At 34.0% G+C, this 26,749-nt stretch overlaps 1 pseudogene; it reads right to left on the bottom strand.

Annotated features, from left to right (window-relative positions):
- The window catches only part of LOC109110655, a 209,237-nt pseudogene that overhangs the window by 120,389 nt on the left and 62,099 nt on the right, over positions 1-26,749 (bottom strand).

The raw sequence follows: 26,749 nt of genomic DNA, 5'->3' as shown, positions 1-26,749 counted from the left end.
AAAAATGATAATTTTTAAACAATAAAACACTTACTAACGATTAATCATAAAAATTTAAAATGAAAAGAAGTTAAAACAAAAATAATAAAAAAAACAATTACTAAAAAATGAATCATAAAAATTTAAAATTAAAATAATTAAAAAACAAAAATCTACTTAAAATAGTATCTAAAAAATGTATCATAAAATTTTTAAATTAATATATATTAATATATATATATATTATATATATAAGTAATATTCTAAAAACAAAAATAAAACACATAAAAAATTAATCATACACATGTAAACTAAACTAAAAAAATAAACAACTTTTAAATAAAAGCAATTAAAATAAAATTGTGAAAGAAACTTACAAAACATTTATCATAAAAATATAAAACTAAAATAAATATAGAATTGTAAAACAAAAAAATATTAAAAAACAAAAAAAATAAAAACAGTAAAAACAAACACTATAATACAAAAATATGAATAATAAAACACTAAATAATAAAAATTAAAATAAATACAATTTGAAATGTAAATTAAAAACAAAGCTTATTAAAAATTAAACAACTAAATAAAATAAAAAATAATATTTTTTAAATATATTATTAAAAAAAAGAGTAGATTTAAAATGAAATCAGCTGGGGTCTTGCTCGCGCTGGTGGTGTTTTCATCGGCTGCGGTGTCTCGTATTGTTCTCAGATCAGTGAGACGGTCATAAGCCAGTGTTTATGATCCATACGGCTCTATCGTGTGCTGATCATCAGACTGTAGTTACCTGTGACGGCGAGGACCGGAGGAGCGGCGGTGATCCTGCGCTCGGTGACGGCCGTCGACAGCATTACCGGTGCTGACGTGCTCGTGATCTCTGCAAACACACAAAAACATCTTGAGTTCATCAATCTCTCAAACATCATCTAAACGTGCCGTTCATTCAGCTCATTTCTCATGGAGAAAATCAAGCTTCAAAATCAAAACAATGCACAGAGGAAACACGAGGGAGAACAATGGCAGGCTTTTTCCCCGTGAAGGAAAAGCTGACGGAGTGATATTCGCTTGTTCTTTCCTCACATTGAGAGCCGCGGCTCAGGAAACATGTGAACGTGTCGATATCGCAGGAATGTTTGCCTGGCTTTAGTGCCATCGAGACTTGAACACCACAGATCAGCGTTTGACTTTGATTATTAAAGCCAGCGAATATTCATGATTTCAACTCTGACTGGCATGTCAGGCATTGTTGCATCGTAGTTGATTTACAAACATCAGCTAATAAAAATGAATGTAAAACTGAAATAATTTAAAAATAAAAATAATTTGTGATCAATTAAAATAAAAAATAATTAATTAATAATTAGTTTAAAAATAAATAGATTAATAAATAATAACAAAAGCCCAGCAAAATATGTGTATAATAAAAAATAATAAAAATTAAAACACTCAAAGTTGAATTACAAAAAAGAAAAAAACAATTTTAAAATAAAAACCAATATCAAATAATATATAAAATTACAATTTATTATTTTAATAAAATAATTGTTTAATAAAACACTTATAAAATTAATTATTAAAATATAAAATTAAAATGAATTAATACAAATAAAAGCAATCAAAAATTACTAAAAAATGTAATCATAAAAATTTACAATTGAATAAATAATACTTACAAAACACTTATTAAAAATTAAACAAAAATTACATAATACGTATAAATATAATAAAATATAAATTTTGTTAAAATAAACACAGTTTGTTAAATAAAAACAATATCAAAATAAAACAGTTTATAAAAACAAAAGTAAAAAATAAATGTAAATTAAATTTAAATTAAAATGACAAAAATAAAACAATAAAAATTCAGTACATCATAAAAATGTAAAACTAAAATAAATTAATAAATAATCAATCAAAATTAAGCACTTACTAAAAATGAATAAAATGATAAAAATGCAAAGGTAAATTAAACTCCCCCCCCCCCCCCCCTAAGTCCCATTCTAAAAAAATGCTAAATTCAGAATTATTTATTCGTATTATTAAATGTAGCATCTTACAGTGCCGAGTCTGTTCATTAGTAATTCTACTTCACCTGTTCAAACACATGGTAAAATCACAGCAGTCATAAGTGTGTTTGTGTATGTAGACACACGTACCCAGCATGCATTGCGGACAGCACTGGCCCTTCCGCAGCACAGGGACCCTGCAATCGGCGGCCGGACACTGCTGTGAGAAGCACCGGACGCTCCCGTTACGGCAGACGCAGCTGCTGCAGGCGTTCGGCTTCCACGAATCACCGGCCTGCAGGATTTCTCCAGAGCTGGAGACGCAGAACTCGGGACGCAGCGGCTCCGGTTTGTCCTCTGTGGACAAAAACACAGAAATATGACATGATATTACTGTACATCATCCTGCTTTCACTGCATTAACCGCAGACCAGCGTGTGTTTAATGAGCCGACGGAGGGATGGCACATGTGTTTCGTGGCCTGCGGGTCACGTGTAAAAGTGTCCAGTGGATTTATTGATTGAAACTGGCCTCTGTGTCTGAAGAAGCACATGTTCATAAAACAACCGTCTGGACCCAAAACTAACCAGTGACAGGTGAGGTATCAACTTCTGTTTTATTACGTCTTCTTTTCTGCAACTATATATGTTTTTTTGATTCCAGTTCTTTAAAAACAATCAGAAAGATACATTTATTTAAAAAAAAAAAAAATTAATTATGAAGGTAAATAAATCATTTAAAAATAAAAAAATAAATCTTAATAAAACACATAAGAATGTAAAATTAAAATAAAAAAATAAATTAAATTCATGTATATTTTTATAGTGCTTTTCACGAAACAAAAAAGCATCGCCAAACAGCTTAACAGAAAATGGAAATTTTGTATGTTTTGTATGATGTATGTCAATGTATATTGAAAACAGAAGAGGGCCTAAGACAGATCCTTGTGGCACTCCATACTTTTCTGGTGTTAATTGAGATGATTCCCCGCTTTAAATAAACAAAGTGGTAACAGTCGGACAGGAAGGATCTAAACCCTAAAGAATCTTAAAGCCTGTCCTTGTATACCCGTATAGTTTTGTAATCGATCTATGAGTACGTAATGCTATAACGCAGCACTAAGCTCAAGTAAAACTAGTGATGAGATGCAGCCTTGGTCTGACACAAGAAGCAAGTCATTTGTAATTTTAACAAGTGCAGTTTCTGTGTGTGTGTGTGTGTGTGTGTGTGGGAGTGTGTGTGTGTGTGTGTGTGATAGTGTGGGGGTGTGTGGGGGTGTGGGGGGTGAGTGTGTGTGTGTGTGTGTGTTAGTGAGTGTAAGTGAGTGAGTGAGTGTGTGTGTGTGTGTGTGTGTGTGTGTGTGTGGGAGTGTGTGTGTGTGTGTGTGTGATAGTGTGTGTGTGTGTGGGGGTGTGGGGGGGTGAGTGTGTGTGTGTGTGTTAGTGAGTGTAAGTGAGTGAGTGAGTGTGTGTGTGTGTGTTTGTGAGTGTAAGTGTGTGGGCGTGTGTGTGAGTGTGTGTGTGTGGGTGTGTGTGTGAGTTTGTGAGTGTAAGTGTGTGTGTGTTTGTGAGTGTAAGTGTGTGGGTGTGAGTGGGTGAGTGGGTGTGTGTGTGTGTGTGTGTGTGTGTGTGTGTGTGAGAGAGAGAGAGTGTGTGTGTATGTGTGAGATATTGTGTGTGTGTGTGTGTGTGTGTGTGTGTGTGTGTGTGTGTGTGTGTGGAGTGTGTGTGTGTGTGTGAGTTGTGTGTGGTGTGAGTGTGTGTGAGTGTGGTGTGTGAGTGTGTGTGTGGTGTGTGTGTGTGAGTGTGTGTGTGAGTGTGTGTGTTTTGTGTGGTGTATGTGTGTGTGTGCTGTGTGTGTATAGTGAGTGTGTGTGAGTGTGTGTGTGTGTGTGTGTGTGTGTGTGTGTGTGTGTGAGTGTGTGTGTGTGTGTGGTACCTGGACAGGTGTAGCAGCAGCCGTCTCTGCTCCTGATGGGCTCGTGACACAGAACAGGAGGACATGCTACAGAGTCACACAGCACTCTTCCCTGTCGACACGTACAGCTGCTGCACTCGTCCAGACGCCACGTCTCTCCCTCCACGAACAGCTCTCCGCCGGGAGCGCGACACACCACCAGATCCAGACCCTCCGGCTGCCCGCTGCCCGACTCGTCTGCTTCACACAGAGACAAACACAGAGTGAGGCTTCATCCTGAGATAATCTTCTCAAATCAAGATGCTTTTGCTGGTCAAAACCTCACAAAACCATCAAAACAGAGCAGTGGAAACCAGTTTGGTCGGGCCAGCTTTCGTTTCTTCATCAGGAAACACTAATACGATACAATTAGATGGGTCTGTATGTAAATAATGAATTTTGAAGAAATGTGATGAAGAACTGACTAAATAATCCAGTTCCAGTCTTTCAATCCTAATCCAGTCTTTATACACACAGAATCTGTTTTAGAGCAGGTGATGAAAAGATATCAGACATTAGATTATATTATCATAGATATCTACATTCACAAAGAATTTCCAAGAATATTCTCAAAATTTAAAAACGTTTTTTTCTCGTAATTTAATGAGTTTATTCTCAACATTTTTTCTTGATTTTTTTTTTTTATTTTACAAGTTTTTTTCTCACAATTTAACGACTTTAATCTCAAGATGTTTTTGTTTATTTTATTAATTTTTTTAATGCTTGGCCCTAATCCTTTTATGTAAAAAGAGTCTTTTGTTGCATTATGACCTTATTTTCATCACATTTTCCTTCATATTTCTGTAGAAACCGTGATACATTTTATTTTCAGGATTTTTTTGATGAATAAAAAAGTACATAATTTATCTGAAATAGAAATCTACTGTAACATTATAAATGTTTTTACTGTCACATTTGATCAATTTAATGCGTCCTTGATGAATAAAAGGATTGATTTCTTTGTTTTTGAAATCTTGTATCACATTTTCCGCAAAAAATATTGTGCAGCACAACTGTTTTCAACATTGATAATAATCAGAAATGTTTCTTGAGCAGCAAATCATCATATTATTATGATTTCTGAAGATCATGTGACACTGAAGACTGGAGTAATGATGCTGAAAATACAGCTGCACATCACAGAAATAAATTACACTTTAACAGAGATTCACACAGAAAACAGCTGTTTTAAACTGTAATAATATTTCACTATTTTTACAGTACCCTCACAGCCGGGGCAGCACTGATCCGGCCGGAGCACAGGGTGGGTGCAGCTGGGTACGGGGCAGGTGATCAGCACACACATCTCTCGACCGGCGTGACAGAAACAGTCCCGGCAGCCGTCGTGCCATCCGTCTCCCTCCTCGAAACGCCGGCCGCCGGCCGTCAGACAGAAGCTGGAGGAGACGGTGACGGAGACGCTGGTGCTGGACACACGTCTGTCTGCATCTGAACATCATCATCATCACAGCCATGAAGAGATTCACAGAAGAAGACCATTACAGATGATCAATGACAGTTAACATTAGAAGTAAACCTTCCAAAAAACATGTCCAGGTCATGCCCCCCCCCCCCAAAAAAAGAGAAAAAGAAATATGATGTATTTTGCATAAATAAAACCATGCACCTTTTTAGGATTTTCATCACATCTTTCTAACATTTTTCTCATTACTGTAATGCATCTAAATAGTTTAATTTTATTTCTTATTTGTTTATAATTCTCAATGTTGAGACTGATCAGATTTTCATTGCTGTTATTTTTGACTCTGTTTTATTTTATTTAACATTTTAGTCATTTTGTTGTGTTTTTGTCATTTTTTATTAGTTTTTTAAAAAATGTCTATATAGTTTTTATTATCAGTTTTTTATTATTCATTTTCAGTTTTAGTTTCAGTTCAAGTTAAAGTAAACAAAAATGATACATTTAGCCTTTTTTATATATTTTATTTCATTTATTTTATTTCAAGTTATGAAAACGTTGTTTATGGTTTTAGTTAATGATGATAACGGATTTCTTTTTAAGGTAACTCAGCATAAAGAATAAAACTACTGAATATATTATCATAATGATAACATCAGTCTAATATGATACGAGTATTAGTGTAATGTGAATATTGTATCCTATTATAATCCCTGATTCCAGTCTCCAGCTGAAATAACATCCTCTGAACGTCTGATATTTTGCCAATAACGAGTTTATAATTATGCTGTGGATAAACTGAACTGAATTAAACACACCAAAGCCAGCGTTTTCCTGCTTCTGCGTCTGTGTTTGCTTCCTTTAAAAGTGTTTTAGTGAAGGTTTCATCTCTAAATATATTTAAGCTGTTTGCTGAGAACTGATCCAGATGTTTGAAAATAGCTGCTGTGTTTTCATGTGTGTGAACGAACTAAAATACACTCCACAAACACACCAGATTTACACAGCGATGACATGATACTGAGTTGACAGAGTTAAAATAACCAGCCCACAAACGTGCTCCTGACCAGAATATGAATAGATTACAATAATATTCTTTATGATTTATAAGTGTCAGTGTTGTTTTAGTATCGAGTTACTATAATAGTTTTTGTAAATATTTAGAATTATTTTTTTTTTATATATTTTGTTTTTATTTTGATTTTAGTTATAGTAATTTTGTTATATGCTGAATTTTTTATTAGTTTTTTTTATTTTATATATATATATATATATAATGGTTAAAATTAATCAAAATGATATATATATATATATATTTATTTTATATATATATATATATATAATGGTATCTATATATATATATCATATATATATATATATATATATATATACCTTTGCCTTCAACCTTTGCCTAAAACTAAAAATTATTAAAGACTATACATATATTTATTTAGTTATATTTAATTACTTTTAGTTATCAAGTAATGAAATTGTTTTTTTTTAAATGTTATTTTTAAATCATTTTAAATTTAATTTAATTTTAGTACATCAAGTTAAACTAAATGAACTAGTTGAAATAAAATGTAAAATGTCAGTATTTTTATTTCAAGCAAAGAAAATGTGTTTTTATGACTAGTTGTCATTATAATATATTCATTGTTTTAGTATCACTGATATACTATTATAGTATACAACTAATACTACTAATTACTATTAATATTTATTTATTTATTTTATATTTTCTGTTATAGTTGTGATTTTAGTTAGTTTCAACAATTTTGTTGTGCATTTAATTAAAAAGAAAATTGTTATTTTTAAATAATATTAAATTTAATTAGATTATTGTAGCGCATCAGGTTAAACTAAAAAGTAAAAAAAAAAATCAGTTATTTATATTTATACTCCGTTATTTTAATTCTTTTATTGATTTTACTTCAAGTAATGAAAATGTGTTTTTATGGCTTTATTTTTAGTTATCATTAAATATGCATTGTTTTAGTATCACTGATATACTATTATATTATACTACTAATACTACTAATTACTATTAATATTTATTTATTTTATATTTTTTGTTATAGTTTTGATTTGAGTTAGTTTCAAGAATTTTGTTGTGCATTTTTTATGTTATTTTTAAATAATTTTAAATTAAATTAGATTATTTTAGTGCATCAAGTTAAACTAAATAAAAAAAACTTTTTTTTCAATTATTTACATTTATACTCCATTATTTTAATCCTTTAATGTTTTTACTTCAAGTGATGAAAATGTGTTTTTATAGTTTTAGTTTTAGATAATTATAATAACCCTGATGATATGCATATATAAACGCATATATAATGTTGGGCATAAACCAGACTCACTATGCAAATTTTTTTCATCTATACACATTTATAAATTGCTTGTAGGAACATTCTGTACAGTGAGGCCTCAGATGAAATCTCATGACCTCTGACCTCTGCGCAGTCACTCACCTTTACACTCGCAGACGCTGCAGCCCTTCCTGCTCTTCCTGTAGCCGTCGCTGCAGTGTTTGTCGCAGCTGAACGGCGGGCAGCGGACGCAGCGGCACATCTCACAGCCGTGCTTGTTCCTCCTGCGAGCAGAAACAACACATAAACCATCAGGTGAACCAGCACTGACCGGCATAAACCTGCTGATGAAGCTACAGAAGCTCAGCTCTTGACTCCTGCTTGACGCTCTGATGCACTTCAACTTCTGAAGACGGATGAAAGCACGTCTCACGATACCTCGTAATAACGCAGGACACTTTTATACTCAGAACGTCATGATTCATTAATGTTTCTGGTCTTTGGGAGCTGCTGCGGGATGCACCGGATCCAGATGCTCAAACCGGTCTAACAGACATCTGGTTCTGTTTTCCTCATGAGCTTCAAGAGTCCAGATATAAGCAGCACCAGATCACTGTAAAACACGCTCACTTCACCCTCAGTAGTGCACCACCAGTATATGAGCTCACTAACTAGAGCCAGCATGATGCTGATTTTATTTAATATTAATATTAATCATATTTTATATTATAAATTATAGCTATTTTAAATTATAAATAAATAATATATAATTATAAAATTAAATAGTATAATAATAATTAATATTATTATATTTAATGTTATATATTTGGGTTAAGAATTACAAGTTTATTTATCTTTAAATGACAAATAATTGTTTTATTGCATTAAAATTATTTATTTATGAAATAAAAATATTTAGGTTTATTTTTTTTGTTTTTTGATTAAATTAATTTAATTTATTATAATTTAATTTTTATTATTAGTAGGGAAACACTAGAATACGTTACCTAACTAGAATCAGTGGCCAACATAACGCTGATTATATTTAATATTAATATCAATAATATTTAATTTATCTAAAATAATAAATAAATAAATTTTTATATACATTTGATATTTATACATTTTATTTATATAAAATATAAAATTGATGATATTTAATATTATATATTATTATATTATTAAATAATAAATAATTAACACAATCAATAATACAGAAATATAATATGAAATACTATAATAATTTATATTATTATATATAATAATAAATTTAGGGTACAAAATACTAGGTTTATGTTAAAATGACAAAAGCTGAAAATTATATATTTTGCATTTTCTTTACATAAAAAATATTTTTTTTTTTAACATAAAAATATATTTAATTTTTTTATTTATTTAATTAATTAATTTTAAATTAATTCCTTTATTTATTCATTGTTTATTAAACAGTTATTCAAAATTCATACAAAAATTAAAAACAAGTATTTATTATTTGTTCACAGGAAGAGGAAACTACTATTTCTGTTATTTCTGGTCAGGAAGGAACAATTAACAGCTCACGATGATAATATTAATTGTTACATTGTCTATTATTAGCTTATGGATTATTCTTAGGATTTTTAGAATGTTTAATAATTTTGGTAATTTTTGATAATTTTGATAATTATTTTGTTAAGTTATCATTTTCAGTATAAAGAATAGTAATATTGATGCTTGATTTAATCCAACACCATCATGTTTCATGTTTTACACACCTGCACCAGCCAATCAAATCACAGTGGACCCACATACATAACTCCAGTTTCAGTCACAATGTGAAAGTCAAATCTGAGAAGATATCTGAAAGTCTGAAGGTTCAATCCGCACGAGTTGATTCATGAACGATCAGCGTTAGAGCTGCTAATGAATCATTAATGCATGAGTTATAATAGAGTCGTCGTCACAGAACATTAATGAAACAGCCAGAGGTCACTATACTGTCTGTTGTTCATGAATTAAACACGTCCCCTCGCCGGGCAGCAGTACAGTAGTGTTCACTGCTGAGACAGCATGCAGCACACAAACACTGAGCCAGGTCTTTGTGCGAAGTTTTGAGTCAGGACGACCGCTGACTCCACACATACTTCTTTAGGTCCGTTCAAATCCAATGGGGAAGCGATTTAAGACCCCTTTTGTGTGGAGTCGACCCGTTCGACTGCGTAACATATCAGTGTAAACAGCCAGATTGCTCTGCAACCGGAACCGAACTCAGTAGCATCCAAAGCCGTATCTAAGGCTGTAGGCGCGAATGACAAGCTAACAGGCTAACGCAATGCTAACGCGCTAGCGGTTTAGATAAAATACTTGTACTGCTGTCTTACTATTACTGCGTTTAACCCTTTGCCAACATTATTTTAACACCATGATGTTGTCACTTTTAACCCTGGGTTAAACAACATTTCTCACTCATACTTAGAGGTTAGCACTACATTTAAACCTTGGGTTAACATTATTTTGACCCTGTGATGAAGTCAATTTTAACCATGGGCTAACATAATATTTTAACCCTTTTATGAGGTTAATTTTACCCCTGGGTTAACATTCACCCTGTGCTGATGTCACTTTTAACCCTGGGTTAACATTAGCTTAACCCTGTGATGGGGCCATTTTTAACCCTGGGTTAATACTATTTTATCCACTAGTTTCTTGTTTTCATTTAGTTTAACTTGATCTACTAAAATAACTAAAATAAAACTCTTAAATATATATAGATATATTTTAAAAACAAACAAACAAAACTAATAAAAATGACAAAAAACAACATAATTATTAAAACTTTAACTAAAAATATATTAAAAACTAAAACAAAAATAATAAAATCAAAGATTAATTATATTATAAAATATTTATAAAAATAATAATTTTGATACAAAAATGACACTGCCTTGAACTGAAACATACATAAAATTTTGGATTTCTTTTACACAAATGAAATATTGCAGAGAGTAGAGTGACATAAACAAAAATATTCATAATATTACCATTTTTATTTTAAATAATATTTAAATATATTTTCCCATTCACGTTGTAGCTTTTGTAAACCATCTCACCTTAATTAATAAGAATTAAGACGAATGATGAATACTTAATAACTTTTAAAGTTTAGAACTACGCATACATGAAAATAAAGCGCTTTAGCAAATCATGCCACAAATTCTTTATGTGTTGCATTATATATTACATACTAATGCACCTAAAACAGACACACAAATGTGGATTTTATAGCTTTTATATGTTCACTTTAAAAAAAGAAAATCCTTTATTGTGATGGTAATATGTATTAAAGTGCACAATGTGGTTATCTTAAATCATCACTATTGTAATCACATAAGGCTTAATTTTGACAAAATTAAGTGCACAAGAGCTAAGAAAACCTTTAATTATAAACACATGATCTCTAATGGCTCTCTGAACTTAAGGGGTTTGTTTCAACCAGCTGCAGATAATTTAGAAACAGAAGAGGGTCGTCTTCTTTTAAATGCTCATGATCTTTGGGTTTATTTCCAGATCTTTGTTGCATCTGTTTATCTTACTAGCAATAAACTCTAGAATCAAACACACTCTGGGCAGAAGATGATCTCAACATGAGCCAGTATAAACAGGGATTTCCTCCAGAGCGAGATGGAGAGACAGGGCTCAGAGGACTCAAACTTCTTCTGAAGTGATCCAGGAAGCCCTCCGTCCCCCCTGAGGGAGCTCAGACACCAGGTTTCCAGTGAAAATCTATCTGCTCCATCCTCCACTGGGGTTTGTGGTTCAGATACCAGTGAAAATCACACACCACACGCTCACATACAGACGCTTTTGTGTCAATGTGCATTTGATCGTCGTGTTGAAAACGGAGGGATGGTTTTGAAATGAAAGCACTGGGCTCCGTATGAGGAGAGCAAAGTGCCCAGATGTTTGATCAGGGTTACGGATAACTGGGGGCCACGCTGTTTAACACTGAGTAAACATTAATTTAACCCTGTGATAAGGTCACTTTTAACCCTGGGTTAAACATTTCACACTTGTATTTAGACAAGATGTAGCATTGTAATTCGGTTATCATTATTTTAATTACTTTTAACCGTAGGTTAAACAATTTTTCACACTTTTTTCAGGCAAAGGTTAGCACTGTGTTTAACCATGGGTCAGCATTGTTTTAACCCCAAGATAATGTCACTTTTAACCCAGGGTTAACACTATTTTAACTCTGTGATATGGTCACTTTTAACAGTGGGTTAACACTATTTTAAGCTTGTGATGACTTCACTTTCAACCCTGGTTTAAACGATGTTTAACACTTCTATTTAGACAAAGGTTTGCATTGCTTTTAATCCTTGGTCAACATTATTTTAACCCTATGATGACATCACTTTTAGCCCTGGGTTAAACAATGTTTCAGACTTCCATTTAGACAAAGGTTAGCACTACATTTAACCCTGGATTAACACTATTTCGACATTGTGCTGATGTAATTTGTAACCCTGGGTTAACACTATTTTAACTCCGTAATGAGGTCACTTTTAACCCTGGGTTAAAATAATTTTAGCCCTTTGATTAGGTCAATTTTACTCCTGAGTTAACATTATTTTAACCCACTGATAAGGTTACTTATAAACTAATTTAACCCCGTGATGAGGTCATTTTAACCCCAGGTTAAAACACTGTATTGTCCGCGGTACACTGCATGTTTTTGAGGGTTAACTTTGTGACATACAACTCATATAAAAAAAAAAAAAAAGAAAAAAGCTAAACATTTCACATCTTTGGAAAGCTGAGATACTTGTGATTTGATTGATTCTAAGATACAATCAACACAGCAGGTACAATCAGTGTCTTTATCAGACTGCCAACAGGGCTTCATGCTGTGATCCCATTGTGTTTTCCAGCTAATAGCTCCCAGCTATAGACATCTGCAGGCATCTGTTTATAAAAAAAAAGAGGCGGAATGTTTTTCCCTTTCTCAGTGTGTTCAGAGTTCTATTACTCAATATCAGTAAGACTTACAGTGATTCAGTGCGTGTCACCTTTCAAAAGAGACCAAAACCATGCATATGCTCAAAATAGTTCAAGAACAGCATGCAATTTACTTTGGGTATGCCTTTTTGAGGCATTTTAGGCTAATTTTACAGGAATATAAAAGTGTTAACTTTTTGTGCTGATGTTACTTTTAACCCTGGGTTAAACAAAGTTTTACACTTGTATTTAGACAGAGGTTAGCACTGCCTTTAACCATATTTTAATTCAGTGATGAGGACATGTTTAACTCTGGGTTAGCTATTTTAGCCCTCCACTGACATCACTTTTTTACACTTAGAGGTTAACACCGCATTTAACCCTAGGTTAACTGTATTTTAACCCTAATACTACTTTAACCCTGGGTTAAAATTTTTTTTTTTTTTTTTTTTATAATTTCACACTGAAAGAGCTAACACAGCCTTTACTTTTGAGAGTTATTTAACCTTACCCTTTGTGAGTTAATTAGCAACAGCTAAATAATCATAACCTTGCTCAATGCTTACTTCACGTAACAAGTTTATAAATACATTCAGAAATAAAAAAAATTATAGTTAAGGACCTTTGGTTCTTATATACTTATTGTTACTGGTCATGAACAGAGATATAAACTTACATGTATCCATAAGGGCACGTCTTGCTGCAGGTCATGGGGCGGCATTTTGGTGTAGATACACTACATTCACACACTTCACAACCATAGTTGTCTTTCTCATAACCCAGGGGGCACTCCAAAGAGCAGTACGTGGACACATCAGGACAGGTTTCATCTGAAAAACACAGTCATTTACATACAAAAGATGATGAGTGAACAGTAGGCTTAACCCTGGGTCAGCATAATTTTAATCCTGGGTCAACATTATTTTAACCCCATGATGACATCAGTTTTAACCCTGGGTTAAACAACATCTTACACATTTATTAATACAGAAATTAGCACTATATTTAACCCTGGGATAACACTATTTTAACCCTGTATCGAGGTCACTTTTAACCCCAAGTCAACATTACTTCAACCCCATGATGACTTCCCTTTTAGCTCTGGGTTAACACTATTTTAACCCTGTGCTAAGGTCATATTTAACCCTGGGTCAACATTATTTTAAACCTGGGTCAACGTTATTTTAACCCCATGATGACTTCCCCTTTAAACAACATCTCACACTTGTGTTTAGACACAGTTTAGCACTACATTCAGCCTTTGGTTTAACACTATTTTAACCCTGTGCTGATGTCATATTTAACCCTAGGTTAACATTACTTTAACCCTTTTATTAGAGAACACAAAGTCAGCTAAAGAAAAAGCTGTTAAACGTGTGCATTTTGTTTTATGCATATTACTTGCTAAATTCAAATCTAGTTATTTTTGCAAAACTTTCGATGCTGCTAGTGGTGAAGAAACCCCAGACTCTTGCATGTTTTCTTAGAACTAGGCATAATGACTTGGAGCAGTTCCCCATCCCATGAGCTCCATGATGCCCAAACACACTACTGACCTCTGGTACTGACTTCAATTCACATGGGAAAAACTTTCAGATTCATTTCAGTCATGATGGTGCAGATTTGTGAGGTGGATTTGTGTCTGAGATCATTATTTCCTGGACACACTCCGTATGTCCAGAGTCAGTGTTTGCTTGTGTTGCGGGCCGTTGGCACTTTCTCAAACACAGACTTGGGAGTATTTTGGAGCAGTTTGCACGCAATGCAGTTCTCATGGGTTTATATATGTATGTGTGTGTGTGTGTGTGTGTGTTTGCACTCACTGCTGACACACTGGCACAGCAAACAGCCGCTAGGGTCTTGCTGGAAGCCGAATGGACAGTCATGCCCAGAGAGAGAGCAGTTTTCCAACGGTGGGCAGAGCAGTGGGCTCACCGTCTCATATGATGGCTCTAGAAGAGAAACTTAGTTAGTTCCTGTTTTTTTTTCAGCAATATACATCGCTATCAGAAAGATGAAAAACAGGAAACATCTCAGAAAGCTAAAATCTGCCAACTGAAGTGCATGAAATATCTGCAGTTGGTTTATGGTTTACAAAGCAGGTTTTTATGCTCACCAAGGCTGCATTTATTTGATCAAAAATACAATAAAAACAGAAATATTGTGAAATATTATTACAATTTAAAATAGCTGTTTTTTATGGTAACATATTGTAAATTGTAATTTATTCCTGTGATGCAAAGCTGAATTTTCAGCATCATTACTCCAGTCTTTTTCATATTTTTGTGGAAACCGTGATACATTTTATTTTTCAGGATTCTTAGAATATAATAATTAAAATTATATATATATATATATATATATAAAAAAAATAGGCATTCTCACACGGTTGTGTATTATATAAATTGCTTTTGAATTGAATTTTTAACAAAAAGAACTATATCATGATCCCAGCTAAAAAAAAAAAAAAAAAAAAAAAAAAAATCGAACTTTTATTTCTTAAAACTTCATTAATGGAATGTTTAGCATTTTATTACTTTGCAAACATTTTGGGAGCATTACGTTTGAATGTTATCTGAACGTTCTGAAACAAGTAATTACATTTTAAAATGTTAGACGAACGGTCAACTACAATGTTTCCATGAACGATGTATAAATAACATTTTGAGAACAGTATTTAAAACTCAATAAATCTGAACAAACATTCTATTAATGCTACTGGAAGAACGCTTGTTTTCTTTAAAAGAACCTTTAACATTTTAAAAGAAGTTTTCCAGAACATTCCCTGTTAGCTGGGAATATATATAGTTTCTGACATTTAAACAACTCATACTGGGAAACAATATTTTGGTCACACCACCCACCGATAGTTCATTATCCAATAGCTCCTATATTATAATTATACAGCAATATTTCTTCAGAACAGCATGCACTGATTAGATTCACAAAAAGGAACAATAAATTAAGGATTTAAAGAGACTGATTTCACATCGACTCTTTTCTCAGATTTATAGCTGTGAAGCAAACTCAAATGTGTCTGGTAAATGCATCCTCATGTGCTCAACTGGTGCGTGTTGCAAGAAGTGCGTGTTGAAGTGAAACTTCAGAGTCATCTGTTGTTTGGTTCTGATCATGTGAGCTGCTGCTGGAGTCACTCGCTCCAAACGCATCCGTACAGTGCAGTTTAACTGCAAACAGAAGCGTCCGGTTTGCATCGATTACACATAAACACAGCTGCAATTACCTCCTCATCTGACAGCCGTGACGAACCTTTTGTGTTTAAAATGGCCTTATGAAGCAAAGCAGCATGAACAAAGTACAAAAAAAAAAAAGCTTTTCTGATTTTTTCTGTCACGTGGAAATCAAACCCAGCTGTCGAACCTCAACGGAGGTGCTTTTGTCCAGAGCAACACGCTGGGATGCCACATGTGCAACGAGCATCAATTGCAACCATGCTGGCACGTCCAGAGCTAAAGAGGTGTGACTAATTATTCTTCCAGAAAATAATGATGTATAATTAAGGACAGCAGGTGGCTTCCATTTGGCTGCTTGGAGCAGTAAAAGGCAAAGCTTCTGCAGCCTGCAGACGCCTGCTGCTCGACGCTGTTGAACACACGTAAGTGGAACGCCAGTCTGAGCTTTAATGGGCTGCGTGCGTGCGTGTGTGTGTGTGTGTTTCAAGAGTTCAAGATACAATAAACCTCTGGCAATATCTGCAGCTACTGCTAAACAGAGACAGATTGCAGGAACAACAGGAACTCAACCTGGGCTTCCATTACAGCGTTTCTTCAAGAATCGGCTAAAAACACACCTCTTCCATCTTTATTTGACTCTCTAACTCTAGAACACTCTATTCTAATTCTATTCTTTTTTGATTTTATTTTTATGGATAAGTGAGAAAACCTCTCGCCCTTTTGAGACTATTTACTAACTGCTTATTTTCTTTAAAAAAAATAATAATAACATTCATTTTTCTAATCTTTTTGCATTCTATGTTTTCTTTTTATTTATTATACAATTAACAAAAGCAAAAAAGTCCTCTAACACTAGCTTGCGTATATATATATATAACTTGTGTGTGTGTGTATGTATATATAATTTTTGTTGTTATATTAGCATATACTTTATGAAAAAAACTTGAGCTGCTAATTAATCAAGTTAAATGCCCGCAGTTACTGATATTACAGATATCTCTCTGTCTACTGTGAGGTTATTTCCTGTTTGCCGCTGGGTCAGAACCCGCACTGAAGGGTCGTGACCTTTGAGGCTTTGTTTTAAATAGATGCAATATCTTGATCATCATAACAGTGAAGTGTTGACACATCTGTATTCACACTCGATGTGTGAATCAGTGAGTTTCTGTTTGTGTTCAAATACACATATGTCAGCAGTGTGTGTGTGTGTGCGCGTGTGTGTGTTCGTACCCTCACAGAAGGGGCAGCACTCTCCAGGGATCTTGACGGGGTTCTGGCAGCTCTGTTTGCAGGCCATGGCGGTGCAGTGCGGCTCTCCGTCCACACACTGACAGAAGGTGCAGTCGTCCTCCTTCCACTGCTCCTCGTGCGCACGCAGTCTGTGATCCACCCAGCAGCTCGCTTTAGTGCTCTCCACCGACAGCAGCTCCACATCTACACACACACACACACACACACACACACAAACACACACACACACACACACACACACACACACACAACTGTTTGTTTACCACCAAACACACACACACACACAAACACACACACACACACACACACACACACACACACACACACAGACAGACACAAACACACAAAACGGCACGTCCGGTTGAGAAAACAACAACTACTCACTGAGGCTGCATTTATTTGATCAAAATACAGTAAAATAGTGAAATATTATTACAATCTAAAATAACTGTTTTCTATGTGAATCTCTGTTAAAGTGTAATGTATTTCTGTGATGCGCAGCTGTATTTTCAGCATCATTACTCCAGTCTTCAGTGTCACATGATCTTCAGAAATCATTCTGATATGATGATTTGCTGCTCAAGAAACATTTCTGATTATTATCAATGTTGAACACAGTTGTTCTGCACAATATTTTTGTGGAAACCGTGATGCATTTTATTTTTCCGGATTCAGAAAGAGCAGCATTTAATTGAAATAGAAATCATTTGTACAGGTAACATTATTAATGTCTTTATATATGTATAAATGTGTTTGAATTATTAGTGTTGATATAAAAAATTAAACTATTAAAAATCATATTCATTTATTAAAATAAAGTTATACAATACAATACAATAAAATATAAATACTAGATGAAAATAAAAAAAGTCTTAAACTTAAACTTGAAGTCCTAAATTTAAAATATTTATACTAAAAGAAAAAAAAATAAAATTTTTAAAGTTCATTTTAAATGCAAATAAATATTATAATAGTATATAAATAATACTAAAATATCACTGTGCATGAGAAGAAAGACTAGAAATGCACTGGTTATAATTCTAAACCATAATATATTCAAGCTCAAAGAACCGTCTGTATGATCAGATCACTGAAAGCACAAATAAGATCTGCTGACCACTGTTTGTCCCACAGAAACTGTATGAGTTTGACCTTTGACCCTTAGGAGCAGAAGGTCACAGCTGTGGGCACACAGATCTGAGTCTCTCTGGGGAGACGTGTGGACAGAAAGCTGTCAGTAATGTGTTTGAAGAGCGTCAGGTTTGTGTGTTTGTTGGTCTCTGCTGGTTTTTCACTTTGTGTAATTCATCACAGTTTATCTTTAAATGCAATCAAGCAGAGCAGACCGATCTAAGATGAACTGGTAATAAAATGCATGCATTTAATACCTATACAGACGGGACAGCATTCCCCGTCAGGAACGTAGAAGTTCTCACAGTCCAGTTCGGCACATTCGGCTTTAGAGCAGAACGACACGCCGCCTCGACACTGACACAACCAGCAGGGATCCATACGGTACACCTCGCCCTCTGTGAACTCCTTATCGTTATGAACACACCTGGGAGAAACTACACAACAAAACATCATTTTAGTCTGGACTGTCTTGATATCTCTCTTCATATATATATATAAACTTCAATTAAAATAATGTAATAAAAAAATAGAAATTTTTATACATAATATAGTATGAACTTAAATTAAAATAATGTAATAAAAAAATAGAAATTTTTATACATAATATAGAATTATTATACTTATACATATGTTATTTTTTTCAGAAACTATCAAAAATATGCCATTACAAAAGAAGAAAAACACAATGAAAATGAAAAAAATTAATTCAGTCGCACAAATTGAACAGGCTCTTCAAATATGCTTCATTCTTTGTTGATGTTTTTTCAAAGATTCTTTTTCGCTACATCTTGGATTCTGAAGCATTGCACATATTTCGCCTTACGTTCGCAGCTTTTTCGTTGGTGTTTGACACAAACCTCTCCGTGGGGGGGCTTAACAGTGATCTACTCTAATTGGATATGAAGCTTTTAATGGACGGTGCCTCTCTTACCGGAAAAAACCAGTCCCCAAAAAATTAAAATTTTAAAATGTATTTTTTATTTTTAAAACCCAATGTATTCTCTTCAAAACCAGCCGAATTTTTGGGGGAAAAACCCTTTAAAAGGAACGTTGGAAATTTCGGGAAAATCCTCGCCGGGAAAAAAAACCCGCCCATATGGGGATTTTTTTCCCTTAAAATTGAACCCAAATTAAAATTCCAATTTTGGAAAAGAATAAAAAGGGCGGGTGAAAAAACGGGAAACCCCTTTTTTGGGATTTGGTTATGTTATGTATGTTACGTAATAAAATCAATACTTATGATCAGCCTGTCAGTTATGGTAATAGATGGTTATGTTAATTTTTCAGATGTTAGGATAGCTGACTGTAATGTTTTATGGGAAGTCTTGTCATTATGGTTGGTTTTAGGTTTTTGTTATAGTTACAGTAGAGTTAAGTGGATGACTGAGTAACGTAAGATCTGGGAAGTCTTTTTAGGTTAGGTTGTTATGGTTATTGGTTTATAGTTACGGAATTAAGTATGAGCCTGAGGTAACTGGTATATCTGGAAGTCTTTGTCAGTTATGGTTGGTTATATTATGGTTTTGTTATAGTTCGGGTGAAGGATGAGCTGACGTAACGTAGTATATCTGGTAAGCTCTTTGTCATTTTGGGTTGGGTTTTAATTGTTAGGGTTTATAGTTATAGTTACAGTGTAGATTTAAACTGATGACTAAAGGGTAACTAGTATGAATCTGGGAGCTTTTTTTGTTTTAGTTATGGGGGTTTGGGGTTATGGTTATGTTACATAGTGTTGTGAGGGCGGAAGGTAACAGTAATCTAAAGCTCTTTTTTTAGGGTTGGTTATGGTTTATATTTACAGTTGTTTGTGTACTAAAGGTAACTAGATATCGGGGAATCTTTTTTAGTTTGGTTTTTGGTTTGGTTTTTTTAAGTGTTTATGATGAGCTAAAGGAACTATATGATCTGGGAACCTTTTATTATGGTTGGTTATTTTATGGATAGTTACAGTGGTTTTTAGTGATACGGGAAACTTATGATCTGGGAAGCTTTTTGTCATTATGGTTGGTTATATTTTTGGGGTTTGTAACAAAATTAATAGCCGTAACTGGTTTGGGAAAAGTCTTTCTTTATGGTTGGTTATATTTTGGGTTTTGTTATTTACGTAGTTTTTTAGTGATGAGCTGGGTAACTGTAGATCGGGAAGCTCTTTTTTAGTTGGGGGGTTATGGTTATGGTTTTAAGTTTACTATTTTTTAGTGAGACTAAGGTCTAGTATGATCTAAGTTTTTTTAGTTATGGTTTGGTTGGGTTATGGTTAGTTCAGGGGGTTTTAGTGATGGCTAAAACATATGATCGGGGAAGTTTTTTTTTAAGTTAGGTTTGGTTATTTTTTGTTATATTACAACAGTAGTGTTTAAGTGATACTGATGGTAACTGGGTATGATCTGGGAAGTTTTTTTTTTTGGTTTTTGTTTGTTATATTTCCGTAGTTTAGTGATAGCTGAGGGTAACGGAAAATTCTGGGAATCTTTGTAGTAAGGTTGGTTATTTTATGGTTATTGTTAAGTTTACGTATGTTGGGATGACTGGGTAACTGTAGATCTGGGGCTCTTTTTTTTAGGGTTTGGGGTTTATGTTATGTTTTGTTACAGTATTTTTTTTTTTTTTTTTTTTTTTTTTTTTTTTTTTTTTTTTTTTTTTTTTTTTTTTTTTTTTTTTTTTTTTTTTTTTTTTAAAAAAAAAAAAAAAAAAAAAAAAAAAAAAAAAAAAAAAAAAAAAAAAAAGTGATGAGCTGATGGTAACTGTATGATCTGGAAGCCTCTTTGTGAGATGTGGTTATATTATGGTTATTGGTTATAGTTCAGTATGTTAGTGATGACTGACGGTACTGGTAAGATCTTGGGAACCCTTTGTTGAGTAATGGTTGTTTATAGTTAGGTGACTTGTTCTGTTACCCGTAGTGTTAAGTGATACAGCTGCGTAACTATTATGTTGGGAACGCTCTTTGTCATTATGGTTGGTTATAGTTATGGTTATTGGTTATAGTTACAGTAGTGTTTTGTGACGACGGTAGCAGTATGATCCTGGGGAAGGCTCTTGTCAGTTATGGTTGTTATAGTTATGGATTAGTTACAGTTAAGTTCAGTTAGTAGCTGACTTTAACTAGTATGATCTGGGAGCTCTTTTTTTAGTTATGGTTGGTTATGGTTATTTGGTATAGTTACAGTAGTGTTAAGTGATGAGCGGCTGGTAACTGGTATATCTGGAAGCTCTTTGGAGTATGGTTGTTATAGTTATGGGTTTTGTTATAGTTACAGTGGGTTTTTGGGATGGGGCTGATTTTAACTAGTAGAGGGGGGAAGCTCTTTGTTTTTAAGGGTTTTGGGTTTTTTAGGTTTTTGTTATAGTTACAGGGGGGGTTTTAAGGGAGGACTACGAAACGGGTTTATGGTGGAAGTCTTTGTGTTTTGGTTTTTTTTAGGGGTTATTGTTATAGTTCCCGTTTTTTTTTAAGTATGACCCTGAGGTAACTAGTAGTCTGGGAAGCTTTTTTTTAGTTAGGGTTGGGTTTTATTTTTATTTTGTTTAGTTACAATGTTAATGATGAGCTGATGTAACGGTTTTTTGGGGAAAAAACCTTTTGGGAGTAAGGGTTTGGGTTTTTAAAAAGTTATGGTTTTTTGGTTATAGTTACAGTATTTTAAAGTGAAGGCGCTGACGGGAACGGGTTTAAGATCTGGGAAGCTTTTTTTTTGATAGGGTTTTGGTTATAGTTATGGTTATTGTTTTAAGTTAAGTAGTGGTGTTAAGTGATGACTAAACGGTAACTGTATGACCCTGGAAGTTTTTTGCAGTTTGGTTGGTGATAGTTTATGTTATTGTTTTATAGTTACAGTATTTTTTAAGGGGATGAGCTAAACGGAAAGCTGGGTTTGATCTGGGGAAGCTGTCTTTGTCAGTTATGGTTGGTTATAGTTAGGGTTTTTAGTTACGGGTAATTTTAAGTGATAAAGCTAAAGGGGGAAACTAGAAATTCTCTGGGAAGCTTTTTTTTTTTTAGTTAGGGTTTTTTATGGTTATTTTTATAGTTACAGTAGATTTTAAGTGATGAGCTAAATGGTTAACTGGAAATGATCGGGTAAAATGCTCTTTGTGGGGTAATGGTTTGGTTATCGTTATGGTTATGTTATAGTTACAGAAAGTGTTATGATGACGGACGGTAACTGGTATATCATTGGGAAGCTCTTTGTGTTTAAATGGTTTGGTTATATTTTTATGGTTATTTTTTTCTAGTTACAGAAAGTGTTTTAAGTGATGATCTGCGGGAAACTGTTATATCGGGGAAAGCTTTTTTTTTCAGTTAGGTTGGTTATCAAGTTAGGGTTTTATAGTAAAAGTATTTTAAGTCATGAGCTAAACTGTAACTGGTTTTTTTGGAGAAGTTTTTTTTTGATGATTATGGTTTGGGTTTGGTTATGGTTAAGTTCAGTAGTTTTTAGTGAGGGGCTGAAGGGAAACTATTTGTCTGGGAATTTTTTTTTTTAATTTGGTTGGTTATGGTTAGTTAAATTTTACGTGGGTTTTAGTGATGATAAGGTAACTAGTTGTCTGAAGGCCTTTTAGTTATGGTTGGTTTGTTATGTTATGTAAATTTAAACATTTAAAGTGATAGCTGACTGTAACGGTATTTGTGAAAATCTTTGTGAGTTTTGGTTTGTTATGGTTATTGTTAAGTTACGTATGTTTATGATGACTAAAGGAAAACAGTATGTCGGGGGCTTTTTTTTTTAGTTAGGGTTGGGTTTATTTTGTTTTTGTTACAGTATGTTTAGTGATGAGCGAATATATGACTGGGAAGCTCTTTGTCATTATGGTTTTTTGTTTGGTTATACTTTATGTTAAGGTGAGCTAAAGGTACCTGGTGGTTGTGGGGAATTCTTTCCCGTTGGTAAACGCTAAAAACCCCTGGAAAAATTTGAGGGGCCCCCAATCTCTAAATCCCGTTGCTGCGGCTGGCGTTGGGGGGGTGCTGGTGATGTCTCCACCCCACACATGTAACAGTTACTCCTCTTCCGCTGCCCACGTGACACAGAGACGTCAGCGCATCACATGCCCCATCACAACACATCACATGGTAACCGTGGCGCTCACCTCTCATGCACGCGCCCCGCTCGTCTCCCAGGGTACGGTCACTGGCCCGGTTCTTGCTGAGGCTGAAGTGGTTGCTATAGTAATGGTAGTCAGGGGTGACCCATCCGACCCAAACGCAGGACGGGTCCTGACCCGCGAATATCCTGACCGAATGATAGTACTGCAGGAGACAGACGCAGACGCCACGCTCAAATCACACATCCTGAGGAGTCATGTGACCTCACAAATATTATATGGAGCTCTTTCTTGAGCTTGAGGGTCAGTAAAGGCCCGATCAAACCAAAAACAATAACTATAACAATAATTATACCCAATCACTAGCGAATAGCAGAATCCACTCAGAACTATAAGATAACAACAAAGAAATGACAGACAATAAAAACATTCAATAAAAAAATCTAACTTTTAAAGCGTGTCTGCGATTACGTTTACTATCCTCGTATTGAATCAATCAAGTTATCATTATAGTTATTATATTTTTTATTATAGATATTGTAGGGTCATTATATTATCATTACAGTTATATTTACATTGTTATGATTATATTTTAACATTATAGTTATATTTATCATTATATGTTTCACTCAGTTAAATCTTTGGGTTACTATGTAGTTTTTAAATGTTACAGTTATCATTAAAATTATTAGTTATTTTTTATAGTTTTAGATTTGCTATAGTTATTGTTACTACTTTTTCTTCTTTTTAAATTTTATTATAATTAGATTATCATTATAGTTATTATTATACATTATAGTTATAGTCATGAATAATTATCATCTTTATTATTATAGTAATCTATATTGTTATTATTATATTTGATGTTGAATTTACCATTCGTTATTATATTTATCATTATATGTATCACTACAGTTATCGTTGTAGTTGTTATAATTATCGTTATAGTCATCATCATCGTTACTCTACTTATCATTATATTGTTATCACTATATTTATCAGTTATTATTATAGTTATCACCATAATTAATATATATAGTAATTGTTATAGTTACAGATATCGTAATCGTTATATTTAATATATAACTTTTATATTTTCATCTATTAAAGCTTTTGATTTATCGTTATAGTAACTATATTTATTGTTTTGGCTATCAATACAGTTATTATGTTTCCTGTTATATTTTATTGTTACATTTTGTATAGTTATATTTATCATTGTACTTACTGTTATAGTTATCTTTGTTATAGAGACTGTCATTGTTATATTTATCATTATAGTTCTAATGATATGTTCTAATGTTATAATGAAAGAACTTATTTCACTGGCAAAGAAAAAAAATTAAATATCAATAACCTTTATTCTCATAACGGTTCTGGAGGAGAAGAGGCTTCGATGCTGATTACGCATTGTGGTGATGCTGCTGTTAATCTGTTCTCCTGGCTTTCATCATCCGGAAAGTGTTTGGTGGACTTCACTGGATGCCTTTTAGAAACGCTCAGATGATAAACAAACAAAAAGAGGAACAAGGAGATTCTGAATGATCTGGTTCAGGATGCCGTGAATCATCACACTGATTTCTCAGGCCGGTCAGTATTCTAGGACCTGTGTCTGAGCTTGAGCGGATAGTGCTCACACAGGGCGTGGATGTGCGTGCAAGAGCTGCTCCTGAAGCATGGAGTTGAGACTACACAGGCATGCTGAGTCTGCAGAACACCAGTCGCGGTACTGTTTCTGTGTCCCGGAAAGTACTCTGGGTGACTTTGAGACAGGGACCGTCCACGTCCCTCGATGCGGGTGATCCTGCACACACGGCGGGATTTTAAAACACGCGATACGCACGCTCTGCAGCTTGAACGAAGTCAAGACGTTTTCAAGACCTTTTCCAGACCAATGAAAGAAAACTGATGGAATAAATTAAGGGAACACAAAGCACCTATATGGTCTTGTCTAGCGAGACAGATTTGCAAGTTTGAAAATGCACGCTTCATGCAGATTTCTTTACTCGGCTTTCATTACAAAATTGCTTTAAAGCGAGAGTTCACCAAAAGTGAAAATGCACAATGATTGACTAACGCTCAAGCAATCCTAGGTGTGTGTATGATGTTCTTCTTCAAAACGAAATATAAACTGAAGTATATTTTAGAAATATCCTGGCTTCCAGCGCTTTATAAATGGGCAGTGAATGAGGTGTTATTTTTCACAATAGCCCCCAAAAAGACAGTCCAATAAAGTGCATCCATCCATCATAAAGTGCCTCACACAGCTCCGGGGGGTGAATAAAGGTCGCCTGCAGCGAATCAATGCGTTTGTGTAAGAAACATCCATATTTAAAACTTTATAAACCATAATCTCTAGATTGCACTAAAACTGTTGTACGTGAGTGTCATTTCCGACGGATGATGTTATGAGATGTAGCGTTAAGCCTCCACTGAGGAATATGCTTAGTCTCGTTTGAGAACGATGTTTGTTTACAGGAGCAAAAAGGAAGCAAAAAATTCCTAACCCCCAAAAGTCTCTCTTGGTTTATATCGAAATCACTCCCACATTGTGTTTTGTGCTTCTAATTCGAGACTGGGTTGTTTTGTTTTGCTTCTCTTACTTATCACCAGAGATTACGCTTACGGACCTACATCATCCGCCACATCATCAATGTGCGCTACAAACAGTCAGCGAAAGCTTGAGATTATGGTTTATAAGTTTTAAATAAGGGACATTTTTCTGTAACACCAAACGCATTGATTCGCTACAAGAGCCTTCATTGTACCCCCGAGCCCGTGTGAGACACTTGTGGTTATGATGATAGATGCGCTTTATTGGAACTCTGTTGGACTATATGAAAAAATAACTCCCATTCACTGCCATTATGAAGCTTGGGAGATCAGAGAACGTTTTTTGATTTAACTTGATTGGATTCGTCTGAAAGAAGAAAATCCATACACACCTAGGATTGCTTGAGCCGTGAGTAAATCTGGTGGTGGTGGAATTTCATTTTGGCGTGAACTATCTCTTTAACCTTTAATATGGAAATAACTTCTACTGTACCTTCTGATGGCACTGCATTATGCTTTGTTTTCCAGTACAAACGTTTAAACTTCCTTAAATCAAGACAGATTTTACTGACGAGAATCACACTGACAGAAGAACATGAAGTCTTGTTCGTCTGAAGAAACTGTTTAAAATGAAGTGAGTTTATGATTAAAACAAGAACAAATATCTGCCAGTGTGCTCAGAAAAATGCATGTAATTCAACGGGAAAGGAACAAGTTTTTAAACCCCACTGGCAGAGATTTGTTCTTATTTTAATTATGAAACTCACTTTGTTCAATTTCACAGAAAACAAGACTTTTATGTTCGCATTTAATTTTTGCATCTCTAGTAAATGCATTCTTGATTTAAGGATGTTTAGATATTTATATCGGAAAGCAAGACAAGTATGCCGAGGAAGATTTCCAATTTTTGCAGTG

The sequence above is a fragment of the Cyprinus carpio genome, chromosome A17, assembly GCF_018340385.1.
Source record: "Cyprinus carpio isolate SPL01 chromosome A17, ASM1834038v1, whole genome shotgun sequence".
Classification (NCBI taxonomy): Eukaryota; Metazoa; Chordata; class Actinopteri; order Cypriniformes; family Cyprinidae; genus Cyprinus; species Cyprinus carpio.
This window is presented reverse-complemented; position numbering and strand designations above follow the sequence as displayed.